At 40.2% G+C, this 15,802-nt stretch overlaps 1 long non-coding RNA gene and 1 pseudogene across 1 annotated transcript in view; both read left to right on the top strand.

Moving 5' to 3' along the window:
• Positions 1-327: 327 nt before the first annotated feature.
• LOC123483439 lies at positions 328-15,276 on the top strand (annotated as a pseudogene).
• Positions 15,277-15,511: 235 nt separating this feature from the next.
• Positions 15,512-15,802, top strand: part of LOC121560352 — a 941-nt gene continuing 650 nt past the window's right edge. Inside the window, exon 1 of the long non-coding RNA XR_006658250.1 lies at positions 15,512-15,597. This is a non-coding gene — a long non-coding RNA (uncharacterized LOC121560352). The remainder of the gene's footprint in view (positions 15,598-15,802) is intronic.

Below are 15,802 nucleotides of genomic sequence, written 5' to 3'. Positions count from 1 at the left end.
TTTGTAATCATTAGTGGCCTATGTTCCAGTAGAGTGTAACATGATAGTAGTGACTCTTTGTCCCAAAGAGCCCTTAGAGAAAGCTGAAAGCTGAAATCAATTACATTGTAGTGACTATGATTTTGGGTTAAACTAGTCCATATGATGCAATAGTTGCTATCTTCCACTGAGGGGGCCATGTACACACAAACAGAAGCAGGAAGAGAGTTACAGACAGTGAGGTCTACTAACATTAGGAAGTAGAGTCATTCTGGCTGGTACCTTGGTCATTGACACACATTTGTGCTCAGGTACCATAAAATATACCAGGCAGACTGACACTCTCACATGGCTCTTCATCTCTCCCTCCTCCTCCTCCTCTTCCTCTTCCTCACCCTCATCCTCTTCGTACTCTCAGCAGGTACGGGTACTATTTCTATGAATTAAGGGCGAAGTCCCCTGGGTCTATTCACTTAAAACACAGTATAATCAATCTCAATCATGAACAAGCTGTGTAAAAGTGTTGGAGCAATGCGATTCATTTAGTATTTTTCCTTCTTACAGATTCTGTTAAATGTTAACTCTAATTTAAATGTGTTTTGTGTTGATGTGTCCACAGTGAAGTATGTGTCTGTGCATACAGGAGGCTCCATCACCATCCCATGTAGCTATGATCTGAATCACATCAACCATGTGAAATACTGGTGTAAAGGATTAGGTTGGGATGTGTGTTCTTATGTGGTACGCACTGACCATCCTAAGAGCAGTAGTAATGCCTCAATCTCTGATGACATCAACAAGAGAATCTTCACTATGACCATGACTAACCTGAAGTCATGGGACTCTGAGAATTACAGGTGTATTGTGGAGATCAATGGAGGACCAGATATCAGGATACAATGGTTCTACCTATCTGTCACTCCAGGTAAGATCCCTTCACTGTTTGTATCTAGTAAAGTAGAATGAATAGTGCTCAGCAATGTCCTATGGATTGTCCTGTATACCTGCAATGTCAAATACAAAATAATGACCCAATTATAAATATCGTTTTACAACAAATGAAATGATAAATGTGTAACCAGTCTGAAATTCATAGACAGAGCTATGCTGTATACGTAGGTGCAAGAACTGACCATGTTTACAATTACATTCTTTACAAACCACTGAGTAAAACAAGATTATATTTGGGGTCATGATGGGGTAACAGTTGAACTAAACTCGTGAGGCAACTTAAATTATTCAAGAATCAATGGCTATATATAATTATTTGAATTCAAAAGACCAAAAATGGATGTACCAATCACTGACTGCAGCTTTAAGGAATTTGTAAGGAGCCTGTTGTAAAAACACCTTTTTCTTCTCTGAATTCTTGTTTTTTACCTCTGTGTTCAGGTACTCCAGAACTCTATGTGGACCAACAGGAAGTGACTGCAGTTGAAGGAGGGTGTCAATGTCCGTTGTTACTATAGTTACTCTGGAGATATAAAGTGGTGCAGGATGGGTGGTGATTGTGTGTGTTATTCTGGGACTTTACATGGAACATCAGTGACATTAAAGCGGACTAGTGTTGCCAACAACAGTGTCTTAACAGTGACTATGAGTGGACTGAAGATGGAGAACACTGACTGGTATTGGTGTGAAGTGGGACAACTAGGGATGCCTGTTCACATCACTGTCAGTCAACAAACCAAATCACAGAGAACCATTAAGATGACCTCAAGTTAGTAGATGAATTACATACATTATTATCAAATATGATTCACTCTGTTTAATCCAGTGGCATCATCTGGAATAAATTGTAATATTAACTATGAATGTGATGTTGCTATACAACCTGACTATCTGGTATTGCATTAATTTCATTGATGCCATTGTTGTTTTACAACACAGCAACCCAAGCTCCAACCAATCAACAACCCTCTGCCTCTCCAACTGCTGAGCCTGTTCAGACTGACAACACAAGTCAAGGAGCTGAGGGGAACAAGGAGGACGTCCACCAGAGGTTATTATCACTCATTCAGCTGTATTATCCCACATATTATGGCAATTGTTAGATAATATGAACACAAAGAAACATTACAATTCCATCATACACTACAACAGTTAAAGCTAACCAAATACCCTCCCTAAATGCATATAGAGACTGTTAGCACTTCCTCTTGGTAGAACATCTCTGTGGTTGCCTTGTGAGACGTAGCAGCAATGTTCGTGTTCTTCTCATTCATTTTGCACACTTTAAAGTTGCACACTTTAAAAACAACGTTATTTGTATAGTAATAATCTCAATAATAATAATGTAAACTTCCACACATGTGAATAGCTAAATAATTGTTCCATTTATCACAACAGTGTAAACAACAAGTTATTACTTTTTCACAAATGTTCAATTTATAATGATCTATTTTAATTGTGTTTTTGATTCAAGTTCTTCTATGTAATCCATCAGGTCCATAGATGTGAAAGTCCTACTGATTCCTTGGGGCATGTTGGTGGTGGTGACAGCTGGTATCCTAGTCACATGGAAGATGTGGACAAAGCATAGTAAGTAGTCATTTTATGTGAATATAAAAACGAGAATAGTTTAGAAAAATACAAAACGTATTGTCGTTGTGAACAACAGTATATTGCTTGCTTGTGATTTATCTTGAATGACAGAAAGTATTTAGAGGAATTGTCTATAAGAAATCCATTCAGAGGTATTATTGTACTATAACAAACTCAGAAGTAATTGACATCTCCCTCTCTTTATTCCAGAGGACAATAAGGCCAAGGACCAGACAACTAACAACTCAGTGGTAGGAGACACTTAATTTATTATATTCTATTATTTTCAACCATCTGCTTTTCTGTTCATGATTTGGGATCATCTACCATTTGACTCTAGTGTTACCTCTTCAGTTGGTTATCAATGAGTTGACATAAAAGGTCCCATATTCTGAACCCAAGGTCTTATAGCACTCAAGACGTTGACAAATGATGTTTAAAAGACAGAGAACAGGAAGTTATCAGTTCACTAAATATATCTGTGACTGCATCCTATTATGGAAACAAACTGTGGTTTAGTTGGTAAATAGACAAGTCCTGTTTCTCTTTGCTATTTATTTCTTTGCAGTCTGCTGACCCTGAACAGGACATTATATACAGCATAGTGAGCCACTCCAGAGAAACAGCACAGCAGGTACAAACTGAATAAACCTGGTTTAGGTCTGTGGAGATCTTGGACTAGTACCAATCAATCCATCTCTGCATGGAGCTAAGGTTCTCTCTCTCTTTCTCTCTCCTCTATCTATGTAGTGTGAGCTTGGGTTCTCACTCACTCTCTCTCTCTCTCTCTCTCTCTCTCTCTCTCTCTCTCTCTCTCTCTCTCTCTCTCTCTCTCTCTCTCTCTCTCTCTCTTTCTCTCTCTCCTCCATCTCTTCAGTGTGAGCTGGGGTTCTCTCTCTCTCTCTCTCTCTCTCTCTCTCTCTCTCTCTCTCTCTCTCTCTCTCTCTCTCTCTCTCTCTCTCTCTCTCTCTCTCTCTCTCTCTCTCTCTCTCTCTCTCTCTCTCTCTCTCTCTCTCTCTCTCTCTCTCTCTATCTCTCTACTCAATCCTTGCAGTGTAGAGCTGAGTGTCTGAAGTTCCTATACTCTGTCTTCCTATGCATGTAGCCATATGTTTACCTTCTGTGCTGTCCATTTCTAAGAGCCCAAACCCAGACAGCCACCATGACATGATGTACAGCACTGTGATGCCTGATCAGTTCAGGACAGAACAGAAGGTCAACATATGGCTACATACATCTTGGGTCTTAGACAACATTATGGATGTTACTCATAAAACGTCATAGCCTTGGCAAATTTGCATCTGTTTTAGAAAACAATTGTATTTACAGTATCATTTTCTGTCTAGGAACAAGCAATAGGTAAATGTACACTATAACAATATAACATTACATTTTTGTTATCTGGGTCTCTCTCTACCAGCAGGCCCCATTTCCTGAAGATGATGATGATGTCACATACAGCACTGTCATCCCCCAGCACAAGGCCCAGCTAAAAGTACAGGCCAAGGTAAAGCTGCTCTGTTGATTAGCCACAGCTAGTATAATGTTATCAGAAACAACGGTAGGTGATTGTTTCCTCAGTGTTAATATAGTCATGGTTATGTCACCATTATACCTATAGGCATAATATATCACCATTATGTCACATATCAAAATTACAACTGTCTTTCACTGAGAACTGTGTTTTAAACTGTACTCTCCATTATAACAGAACTGTCCCTGTTCACCTCTCTACCTGTTCCTCCTCTGTAGGCAGCAGAACCAGATGATAATGTGGTCTACAGCTCACTAGCTCTACAGGTGACCACACAGGTCAGTGTTGGTGTCTCCTCTGTCTGTTTTACCAGATACCGTTATTATTGTCTATCTGTAAGTTTTACCAGATACCGTTATCATTGTCTATCCATGAGATGACAGTGTTGTGATTGTGACTGAATGTTTCTCTTCCTCTCCAGCAGAGGGCAGCAGCAGAACAGCAGTGACTGACTGAGTGACCTTGGTGGAGTCCTTATCCTGGAAGGACAGCCCACTCTCCGCTCCTGTGTCACAACATCTATTTCAATTTAAGGGCTTTATTGTTAATGGAAACATATGTTAACATTGCCAAAGCAAGTGAAATACATAAAAAAACAAAAGTGAAATAAACAATAAAAAATGAACAGTAAACATTAGACTCACAAAAGTTCCAAAATAATAAAGATACTTATAATGTGATATTGAGTCTATATACAGTGTTGTAATGATGTGCAAATAGTTGAAGTACAGAAGGGAAAATAAATAAACATAAATATGGCTTGTATTTACAATGGTGTTTGTTCTTCACTGGTTGCCCTTTTCTTGTGGCAACAGGTCACAAATCTTGCTGCTGTGATTGCACACTGTCGTATTTCACCCAATAGATATGGGAGTTCATCAAAATTGGATTTGTTTCCGAATTCTTTGTGGATCTGTGTAATCTGAGGGAAATATGTGTCTCTAACATGGTCATACATTTGGCAGGAGGTAAGGAAAGCTTTGACTATGTACAGACTCATTGATCATAGCCTTGCTACTGAGAATGGCCGCCGTAGGCAGACCTGGCTCTCAAGGGTAGACAGGCTATGTGCACACTGCCCACAAGATGAGGTGGAAACTGAGCTGCACTTCCTAACTTTTGGGTCAGTCACAGTGGTCAGGTATTCTGCCGCTGTGTACTCTGTTCAGGGCCAAATAGCATTCCAGTTTGCTCCGTTTTTTTGGTAAATTATTTCCAATGTGTCAAGTAATCATCTTTTCGTTTTCTCATGATTTGGGTGGGTCTAATTGTGTTGTTTTTCTGGGGCTCTGTGAGGTGTGTTTGTATTTGTGAACAGAGCCCCAGGACCAGCTTGCTTAGGGGACTCTTCTCCAGGTTCGTCTCTCTGTAGGTCAGGGGTGCTCAAACGTCCGGACCGCGGGCCGGGATCAGGCCCGCAAGCAGGTTTAATCCGGCCCGCGAGATGATAAAAAAATCAATAAAAAAAAATCAATAATTATAATAATAATAATAATTGTAAAGTAAAAAAATGCGCTGCAATTTTTCAATTAAATAAACTGCTCTTCCAATTGCGTCCACTGGATGGCGCAATAGCAATTGTGTTAAGCAAGCAAACTGTTTATACCGGGGCAGAGCAAGTGGTCAAGCACGTGCAGCCAATGAGCTACTTTGTTTTGCCCGCAATATTTATTATGGCTTCTACTTTTAACATGATGTGCTTTGGCACCCTCATTGCCCCAATATGTCTCTGTCAAAAAAGAGAAAAGTGGACGCAGAGTGCAGAGTGTTCCAAGAAAAATGGTCATCCTATTTATTCACGGAATTGAATGGGAAAGCTGTATGTTTGGTGTGTTCAGAGCATGTTGCAGTGCTGAAATAATATAACCTTCGTCGCCACTATGTGAGTCTTCATGCCAACAAATATGACAACTTTCAAGGACAGCGGAGATGAGAGAATGTGAATGAACTGTTGTCGGGTCTGAAGAAACAGCAGTCTGTGTTTACTCACAGCCGAGACATCAGTGACGCTGCAGTGAAAGCTAGCTACCTCATTGCTAATGAAATCGCAGTGGCTTCAAAACCATTTAGTGAGGGTGAATTTGTAAAAACAAGCATGATGAAGGCAGCGGAGATTGTGTGCCCTGAAAAGCGGCAGGCTTTTGCAAATATCAGCCTGATAAGAAACACAGTTGCAGACAGGATTTCCGATCTTTCAGTGGATTTGGACAGCCAGTTGAAGCAAAAAGTAAAGTCATTTATTGCGTTTTCGGTTGCAATTGATGAAAGCACGGACATTACAGATGTTGCACATCTGGCCATTTTCATCCGCGGAGTTGATGACACATTGACCGTCACCCGAGGAGTTCGTGGAGTTGGTGCCGATGACAGATACAACGACAGCAGCTGATATTTTTACCGCACTCGTCGGGCGCTGGACAGGGTCGGAGGGACTGGTCCCGCGCTGTCAGCCTGGCTACAGATGGTGCGCCCTCAATGATCGGGAAAAAAGCAGGTGTTGTGACAAAGTTCAGAGAGAAAGTGCAATCTGCAAATGGAGGACGTGATTTTTGACTTTTCACTGTATTTTTGCACCAGGAGGCTTTGTGTTGCAAGTCATTAAAGATGGATAATCGTCATGAAGGTGGTCATCCAAACTGTTAATTTAATCCGATCCAGAAGCCTGAATCACCGTCAGTTTGACAGCCTTCTCAGAGAGAAAGACCACATCTATGGCCTGCCATACCACACTGAGGTAAGATGGTTAAGCCGAGGTGCTGTGCTGAGGCGTTTCTTTGATTTACGAGAAGAAATTGAACATTTCATGGAAGAAAAGGGCAAACCAGTGTTAGAATTTCATTCCGCATAATGGATGCAGGACCTTGCATTTATGGTGGATGTTACAGAGCACCTGAATAACTTGAACAAACAGCTGCAAAGGCGCAACAAAGTTGTCACGCAGTATTATGACAGCATACGTTCTTTCAAGTTGAAGCTGTCATTGTGGGAGACGCCCAACTTGCCGGGTGGTGATGCAGCTCACTTCCCCTGTCTCGAAAAAATGTGTGCGCGACCCAACATGTGGCAGACATGAAGCGGTTCAAAGATAAAATAACGGGACTGTTACGGGAGTTTGAGCAACGCTTTCAGATTTATGTTTATATGTTTTTATGTTGATGTGCTATTGTTTTTAATTGATTTTATTTTATTTGTATATTTAACCCATTCTTGACTCTGTGTTTCTTGCACTTGTCACGCCCTGGCTCTGGGGACACTTGTATGTTGAGCCAGGTGTGCATTTCATTTGTTTATCTAGTATGTGTATTTCTATGTTGGCCAGGGTGGCTCCCAATCAGAGAGCGGCTGTAGCTCGTTGTCTCTGATTGGGAGTCATACTTAGGTAGCCGTTAGGCATTCATTATTTGTGGTTTCTTGTTCCGTGTTGGTTTGTGTTGTAACCAGGGACGTCACGTTTTCGTTTTGTTGTTTTTGTTCGTGTGATCATCTATTAAATAAAATGTTCGCATTCAACACTGCGCATTGGTCCTCTGTTCCCGACGATCGTGACAGCACTTGTTTGGGGAACAGGATTTCATTATTTTTATCTACATTTCTGCCTGAGAAATGACACCCTGATATAGTTCTGTGATCTGTGAAACAGTTCTGTTAATCACTGAGGCATTGTGTGTTTGTGTGTTCTTTGTCCTCAGAACTTTCAAATAACTTGAGGTGTTTTATGATTAATAGTGATGTTGTGCTTTTGGACACTGTCCTCAGGCTCCAGCTTTATGTTTATATGTTTTTATGTTGATGTGCTGTTGTTTTTAATTGATTTTATTTTATTTGTATATTTAACCTATTCTTGACTCTGTGGTTCTTGCACTTGTTTGGGAACAGGATTTCATTATTTTATTGTGTGTTTGTGTGTTCTTTTTCTTTAGAATTTTCAAATAAACTTGACGTTTTTTTATGATTAATAGTGATGTTGTGCTTGTACTATTTTGGACACACTGTCCTCAGGCTCCAGCTTTATGTTGTATGTTGATCGATTAAAACAAAAAAACAATCTGAAGTTGTTGTTTTTAAGTTATATATACCATGATTTTTCCGGTCCGGCCCACTTGGGAATAGATTTTCCTCCATGTGGCCCCTGAGCTAAAATGAGTTTGACACCCCTGCTGTAGGTGATTGCTTTGTTATGGAAGGTTTGGGAATCGCTTCCTTTTAGGTGGCTGTAGAATTTAACGGCTGTTTTCTGGATTTTGATCATTAGCGTGGTATCGGCCTAATTCTATTCTGCATGGATTATTTGGTGTTTTACGTTTTACACAGATGATAATTTCGCATAATTCTTCATGCAGGGTCTCAATTTGGTGTCTGTCCCCTTTTGTGAATTCTTGGTTGGTGAGCGGACCCCAGACCTCACAGCCATGAAGGGCAATGGGTTCTATAACTGATTCAAGTATTTTTAGCCAGATCCTAATTGGTATGCTCGAATTTCATGTTCCTTTTGATGGCATAGAAGGTCCTTCTTGCCTTGTCTCTCAGATCGTTCACAGCTTTGTGGAAGTTACCTGTGGCGCTGATGTTTAGGCAGAGGTAGGTATAGTTTTTTGTTTCATCTAGGGCAACGGTGTCTAGATGGAATTTGTATTCGTGGTCCTGGCAACTGGACCTTTTTTGGAACACCATTATCTTTGTCTTACTGAGATTTACTGTCAGGGCCCAGGTCTGAGAGAATCTGTGCAGAATATCTAGGTGCTGCTGTAGGCCCTCCTTGGTTGGGGACAGAAGCACCAGATCATCAGCAAACAGACATTTTCACGTCAGATTCTAGTAGGGTGAGGCCAGGTGCATCTATCTGCCTCCAATATGCTTCTGTCATACCTCTTAACCCACCCCAGAAAGACCCCTCCTATCCTTTTTGTGTCCATAAACTACTGAAGACAGTCTGCTGTGTTAGTTTTCATTGTCACCACATACACTATCTGTTATAGTAGTTATGTGTCACCCACCTTTTACCCTTGTCACTTGTTTTTTACATGTTCATCTTATTTATCTCATGTATCTAGTCAAATGTCCAACACCTGTAACTAATCATGATCAAGAGTGTAAATTAAATGTACAAGCTGTGTAACAAAATAATTATGATGATGAAGCTCAATACAAAATGTGTTGAAATTAATATGTATTAGGTTAAAACTAGACCATAAAATACCATTGCTGATATCTGCCACTGACATGTACATTCAAACAGAAACAGGAAGAGAGTTAAAGACATGTAGAGTTATACTCTTTTTTTTATTTCACATTTAATTCACATTAGTTGAACTCATCCAAATGTAAATCAAAACTAGATGTTGAACTGACGTCTGTGCCCAGTGGATAGTGCCACTGTCCATTGGTACTTCACTAACCCTGGTGGTATGAGGTGGTGCATGCTGGGTGGTAGTGGTTCCTGTGTGAGGAGCAATTCTGGAGCTTTAGATGGAAGATCAGTGACTTTAATCAGACCACTGATGCTGCCAAAATGTTTAAATCATGACTGTATGTCTAGCAAATTACTGTGTGTGTTTATTTAATGAAAATAGCTTCAAATATATTTTTTATAATTTCTTTCCCTAAACCTTCTTTTTCCATTGAAATGCTTGGTCTGGTCGATTGGGTGTGTTGATACAAATGTAAATATATTTACATTTACAGACCTGATTTGCGGAAACGATCGTCTAGACTCCCCCTTCAAAGTAGGAGAATACATATGCAAATAAAATATGACTGGTCATTGGTCAGAATAATCAGATCAGATTGAGATGCGATGCTGTGGGACAAAAACTCCATCCCACTTGAACAGATTTTGTTTTCAAACAGCTCTTACACCAAAAGGGCATTATCATAATTTTCACAATTTCAGAGTATTATTTCAACTTCATAGTGTGCAACTATCGTAAAAAAACTGTAATATCATGTTTTTCACTGCACTGCCCTTTTAGCAGTGACTATGAGTGGACTGAAGATAGAGAACACTGACTGGTATTGGTGTAGAGTGGTAGAACTAGAGATTCCTGTTCAAATCACTGTCAGTCAACAAAGTATAACACAAGTCTGGTTGGGTCTCTGATAAACTATTTAATATGCACTAGTTACTTCACATATAATTCAATAATTTTCTCTTACATTAGCATCACCCTGATAATATGTATTTAGTCCATGATTTACTTCCTCACATAGATGATAGTATGTGAAAAACATAGTCTGCATGTCTATCTGATTGCAATTTGCAGAGCCTCAAAACAATGTTATTCTTATGTAGTTTACAAAAGTTTAATCAGGAGGTCCCGGGTCTTGGATTCTACTAAGCTATTAAGCTAACATATTACATTGTTTTAACATCATCATAGGATCATACCAAGGGTAATTTAGCTATTTGATTTAGAATTGTTAAGTATATAATAATAGAATAACTAAATTATTTGATAAAACATTGAATTTGGCCTTACTGCTATTATCTCATAGAAACACATTGTGGATAAAACACACACACACACACACACACACACACACACACACACACACACACACACACATTTGTTTTTTTTGTAAATTGTTTCATTCAGGAATCCTGGTGTTACAATCACCAAAGTGTTTTGACAGTACTTTTTGTTTCATAGTTGTAATTTGGTCATCTGGTTTACTGTAGCAAATCCTCTCCTTGTTGAATCAGACCCTTGGAGTACTTTACCTTCTCCAGCTTCAATGGAATATATAAATGCTTTGTTACAGTTTTTTAAAATCGCTTTGGCACTTTTTTCACAAGTATGTGGTACATTTTCACAACTTCAAACTGGTCACACTTGTAATGCAGCCAGTCTTTCTTTCAAAACCTGTCATTGTGCATTCATTTGGATTGTAAACGTTAATGAGAACATTGTTTAATCACCAAAACTCAACAAAATTAATATAATCGTTTCAATTCGCCCTTAGAAGTGCTGGAAAGTAATATGCTACAGTACTGTAAATTACAGTAGATCACACTGTTTTCTCATTAGGCAATACACTTACATTACCCAACAGAATTGACAGAAAATCTATAATTTCCATAATATCTATCCAATGTGTAATCAAAGGTGTGATCAATGAAGACATCTAAGGAAGACATTGGTCTGAATTGATGTCGTGGCATGCCTCATCCATGGCCAGAAGGAGGGTGGCACACTCATGGGGATGGTGATCGTACACCTTCCACCTCCATGCTGAAAGAAAAACCTCAATAGGGTTGAGGAAAGGAGAGTATGGGAGCAGGTATAGGGTCATGAATTGGGAATGGGCCCGAAACAATGCCTGAACCACATCTGCATGTTGGAACCTGACATTGTCCCACACAATGACATAGGTGACCCCTTCACCTTGACAGGCCTGCTCAATTTCATTGAGAAACACAATGAGGTGTGCAGTTTTATAGGATCCAAGTAATGGCCTCGCCCTACACCACCATCTTCAGAGGAAGCTGCACACATGGAGATGTTTCCCACGTTGTCCAGGAACTTGACGGTCGCCTCGTTGGCCGATGAGATTCCACCCACGGCGCTGAGTTTTGGCCAGGTTGAAGGTCACTTCATGAACAAAGATATAATTGTGATGGTTAACAGAATCATCGCCATCATCCTCTAAAAATATATTTGGGTTAGTTATTTTTACAGTATATGATACTGTGAAGTAGCTGTGCAGCACATAGTAACAGTAATACAGTATATAGTGCTGTACCTGAACATACTCAGCCCACAGTTCTTTCACCCTGTCGTTGTTTCTCTCTCCTAAAGGCACCAGGTCAATGTGTTTCATAGATACCTGCCGCCTCTTCATAAGGTGGCCCGATTGTTGGTAGGCTGATGGATGCCACATTGGCAAAGATGTCACCGTTCTTTTCAATGGCCTGCTTTATTTCAGACAGCCATATGTCATTCCTGGCCCTCACCATTTCCAACACTGCTGGTTGGTCAGCACACAGCCACGGCACCACCATGGGGTCTTCTGTCATTTCTGATGGTAGAACAGAGTATACTGTCAATAGATCACACTGTAAGAATATTGTAACATGTTTTGTGAATTTACATGCATTACAATATATCATATAATGTAAATGTACTGTTAAAGCATAGTGCATATCCTACATACTTACCGGTTTTATGGGTGAAATGTTGTCATGATTGAACTGACAGTTGATCTTTTCAGATTTGGGTGAACTAATCAGGCAGCCTCTGCCATGGTAAGGCCTCTGTTTACCACATGGTCAACAACGATTGCCCATACATCATTAGACACAACAGTTCCCTGCCCTCTGCCTCCCTCTCTATCTGATGTCCACCTCTTTGACGTCTTTGACCTCTTTGATGGGTCTAATGCCAACTTCTTTGACCAATTTGATGGGGCCCATGCCCACCTCTTTGACCAATTTGATGGGGCCCATGCCCACCTATTTGACCAATTTGATGGGGCCCACGCCAAACTCTTTGACCTCTTTGATCGGTCTAATGCCCACCTCTCTGATGGCCCCTTGTCCACCAGCTCTTTGATTTCTTCCTCTCCCTTGCTGTCTATCCTGCTCCTTGTTAAAGAACTTGCAAGTGTTCACACCCCCCTTTTATATGGTGACCAATAGTGGTTGACGCTATGTGAAATCAATTAGTACTAATGAATATTCATTATGTATGGTTATCATGTATCATACATGTCATTTAGATGTTTATACTATACAAACACACATTGTATTTATGTAGTTCTCTAAATACATATATAGTAGACAAACCAGTTTAAAATCTATAGGTCTACCAAACTGTTAAGTCATTAATCATTAAGCGCCGTTGAATTAGGTGATGGTCAAATGTTTTTAAAGAAATGAGAAGAGAATCATATGAAATGTATTGTGAGCATTGCATTGTGAAAGGCAATTACTTTATATGAAAGGTGTTTTTAGATGAAACACTGATAAGTTACTATGTGATATTGTGTGTTGTACTTAGTCAATTGAAAATGTGCTTAAAGTTTTTTATTTCCTGTATTGAGTTTTGTACTAAGAGTTGTGAAATATTACCACATATGTATGAAAATTGTACCAAAGCAACAAAAAAAAGTGAGTTTGAGTGTGAGTTTGAGTGTGAAGTAGTTGCTGTGTTGGAGCCAACAGTAGAACACAAAGCTCAGTATTTAACATGACGTCATGGAATGAGTTTAGCTGAAACTTGTAGCATTCTGGTAATGCAGCTTCCTGAACTACCTTTAACACTTTGGCTTGGAGGACATCTGTGGTTATGAGCTGTATATGACCAAGGGTTCATTTCCTGTATAGAAAGGGGATAAAGGGGCCTCCCGATTGGCACAGCGGTAAAGGCACTGCACCGCAGTGTTGAGGTGTCACTACTGCCTGGGGTTTTATCCCAGGCTGTGTCACAGCCAGCCATGAGCGGAGTCCCATGGGCGGTGCACAATTGACCCAGTGTCGTCTGGGTTAGGGCAGGGTTTGGCCCGGGGGCGTTCCTTGGCTCATCGCACTCTAGCGACTCCTTGTGGTGGGACTGGCGCCTGCAAGCTGACCTCAGTCGTCAGTTGAATGGTGTTTCCTCCGACATATTGGTGCGGCTGGCTTCCGGATTAAGCGAGCAGGTGTTAAGAAGCAGTGCGGCATGGCAGGTCTTTAAAAGAAGTGGGAGAGAGACAGAGAGCGTTCTTGTTGAACGTAAAACCACATCAGACTGGGTTATGGTCCGGAGGACCCTGAACCCTGACCTGGTTTAAAGTGAGAGTCTGTGGAGGTCTTGGTCTTGTCCCCATCACTACATCTCTGTAGCACATGACCCCTCAAATCTATCAATGTCTAGCACACAGAGTACATTTATCATATCGTTTTCTTATATACTGAAAAATTGAATTTGCCAATGTGGTGTATGTCACCCAATTATCGAATATTTGTAATCATTAGCAGTCTATTTTTCAGTAGAGGGTAACAGGATAGTAGTGACTTTTGGTCCCAAAACCCTTAGAGAAAGCTGAAATATATTTTGGTGACTATGATTTTGGGGTTAAACTAGTCTATACGATGCAATAGCTGCTATCTGCCACTGAGGGGGGCATGTACACACAAACAGAAGCAGGAAGAGAGTTACAGACAGTGAAGTCTACTAACATTAGGAAGTAGAGTCATTCTGGCTGGTACCTTCGTCCATGACACACATTTGTGCTCAGGTACCATATAATATGCCAGGCAGACTGAAACCTTCACATGGCTCTTCATCTCTCCCTCCTCCTCCTCCTCCTCCTCTTCCTCATCCTTGACAGAGTATCAGCAGGTATGTGTAACATGTTTCTATAAAGGGCTGAAGTCCAGTGGGTCAATTTACTGTAAACACGGTGTAATAAATCTCAATCATTAACAAGCTGTTTTATAGTGTATAAGCAATGGGATTTTTATTCTGCAGTGCAGATTATGTTGAATTCCAACCTAAATGTGTTTTGTGTTGATGTGTCCACAGTGAGGTATGTGTCTGTGCAGACAGGAGGCTCCATCACCATCCCATGTCACTATGATCAGTATTACATAAATCATGTGAAATACTGGTGTAAAGGGTATGATTGGATTAGTTGCTCCACTCTAGTACGCAGTGACCATCCTAAGAGCAGTGGTAATGCCTCAATCTCTGATGACATCAACCAGAGAGTCTTCACTGTGACCATGACTGATCTGGAGCCAGAGGACTCTAAGACTTACAGGTGTGTTGTCGAGATCAATGGAAGACCAGATATCATGATACAACGGTTCTACCTATCTGTCACTCCAGGTAAGATCCTGCAACTCTTACAATTCAGTAAAGTAGAATAGGTAGTTCTCAGTAATGATGAGACAATCAGATATAGCCTGCTTCCACAAACTAAATGACTGGTGTTCTCATTTCATTTCCTGGTAACTGGTTCCTTGTCTAGTAACTGGTATCACCATTATTGTTCAAGTTGACCTGAAGAATGCTTTATGTTCTATATATGTAGATTGTGGTGTAAACTTTGTTTAAACTCCGCTGTCTGTATTCTGTCTCTCAATGTTGTCTATCATAGCACATATCCCAAAACACTATTTGTAAATGTACTTATACTGATTCTATCAATTTAATGAGGATATTGTAAAAATACTTACTAGAAATAAAGTTCTGCTGCTGAGTTCTTTCTTTGGTGTCTGTACCTCTGTGTTCAGGTAATCCAGAACTCTATGTGGACCAACAGGAAGTGACTGGAGTTGAAGGAGGGAGTGTCACTGTCCGTTTTTACTATAGTAACTCTGGAGATATGAAGTGGTGCAGGATGGGTGGTGATTGTGTGTCGTATTCTGGGACTACATGGAACATAGTGACATTAAAGCGGATTCAGTCTGGCCAACAACAGAACAGTCTTAACAGTGACTATGAGTGGACTGAAGATGGAGAACACTGACTGGTATTGGTGTGAAGTGGGAGAACTAGAAATGCCTGTTCACATCAATGTCAGTCAACATACTGCAACACAAATCATCACTGCTATCAGTAAGTACATTCTGTTTGGGTCACAACAATAGTTTAATATCCATAGTTACTTCACATCAAAATTATGTAATTTTCTTACATTAGTATCACAATGAAAATATGTATTTATTCCATGATTTACTTCTTGACATAGATGATATTCCGTGAAAATCTGCTACTGTTTTCATAATCCTTGACAGCAGATTCACTTTGTTTCATCGTCTGA

Source organism: Coregonus clupeaformis, unplaced genomic scaffold, assembly GCF_020615455.1.
Source record: "Coregonus clupeaformis isolate EN_2021a unplaced genomic scaffold, ASM2061545v1 scaf0111, whole genome shotgun sequence".
Taxonomy (NCBI): Eukaryota; Metazoa; Chordata; class Actinopteri; order Salmoniformes; family Salmonidae; genus Coregonus; species Coregonus clupeaformis.
This window is presented reverse-complemented; position numbering and strand designations above follow the sequence as displayed.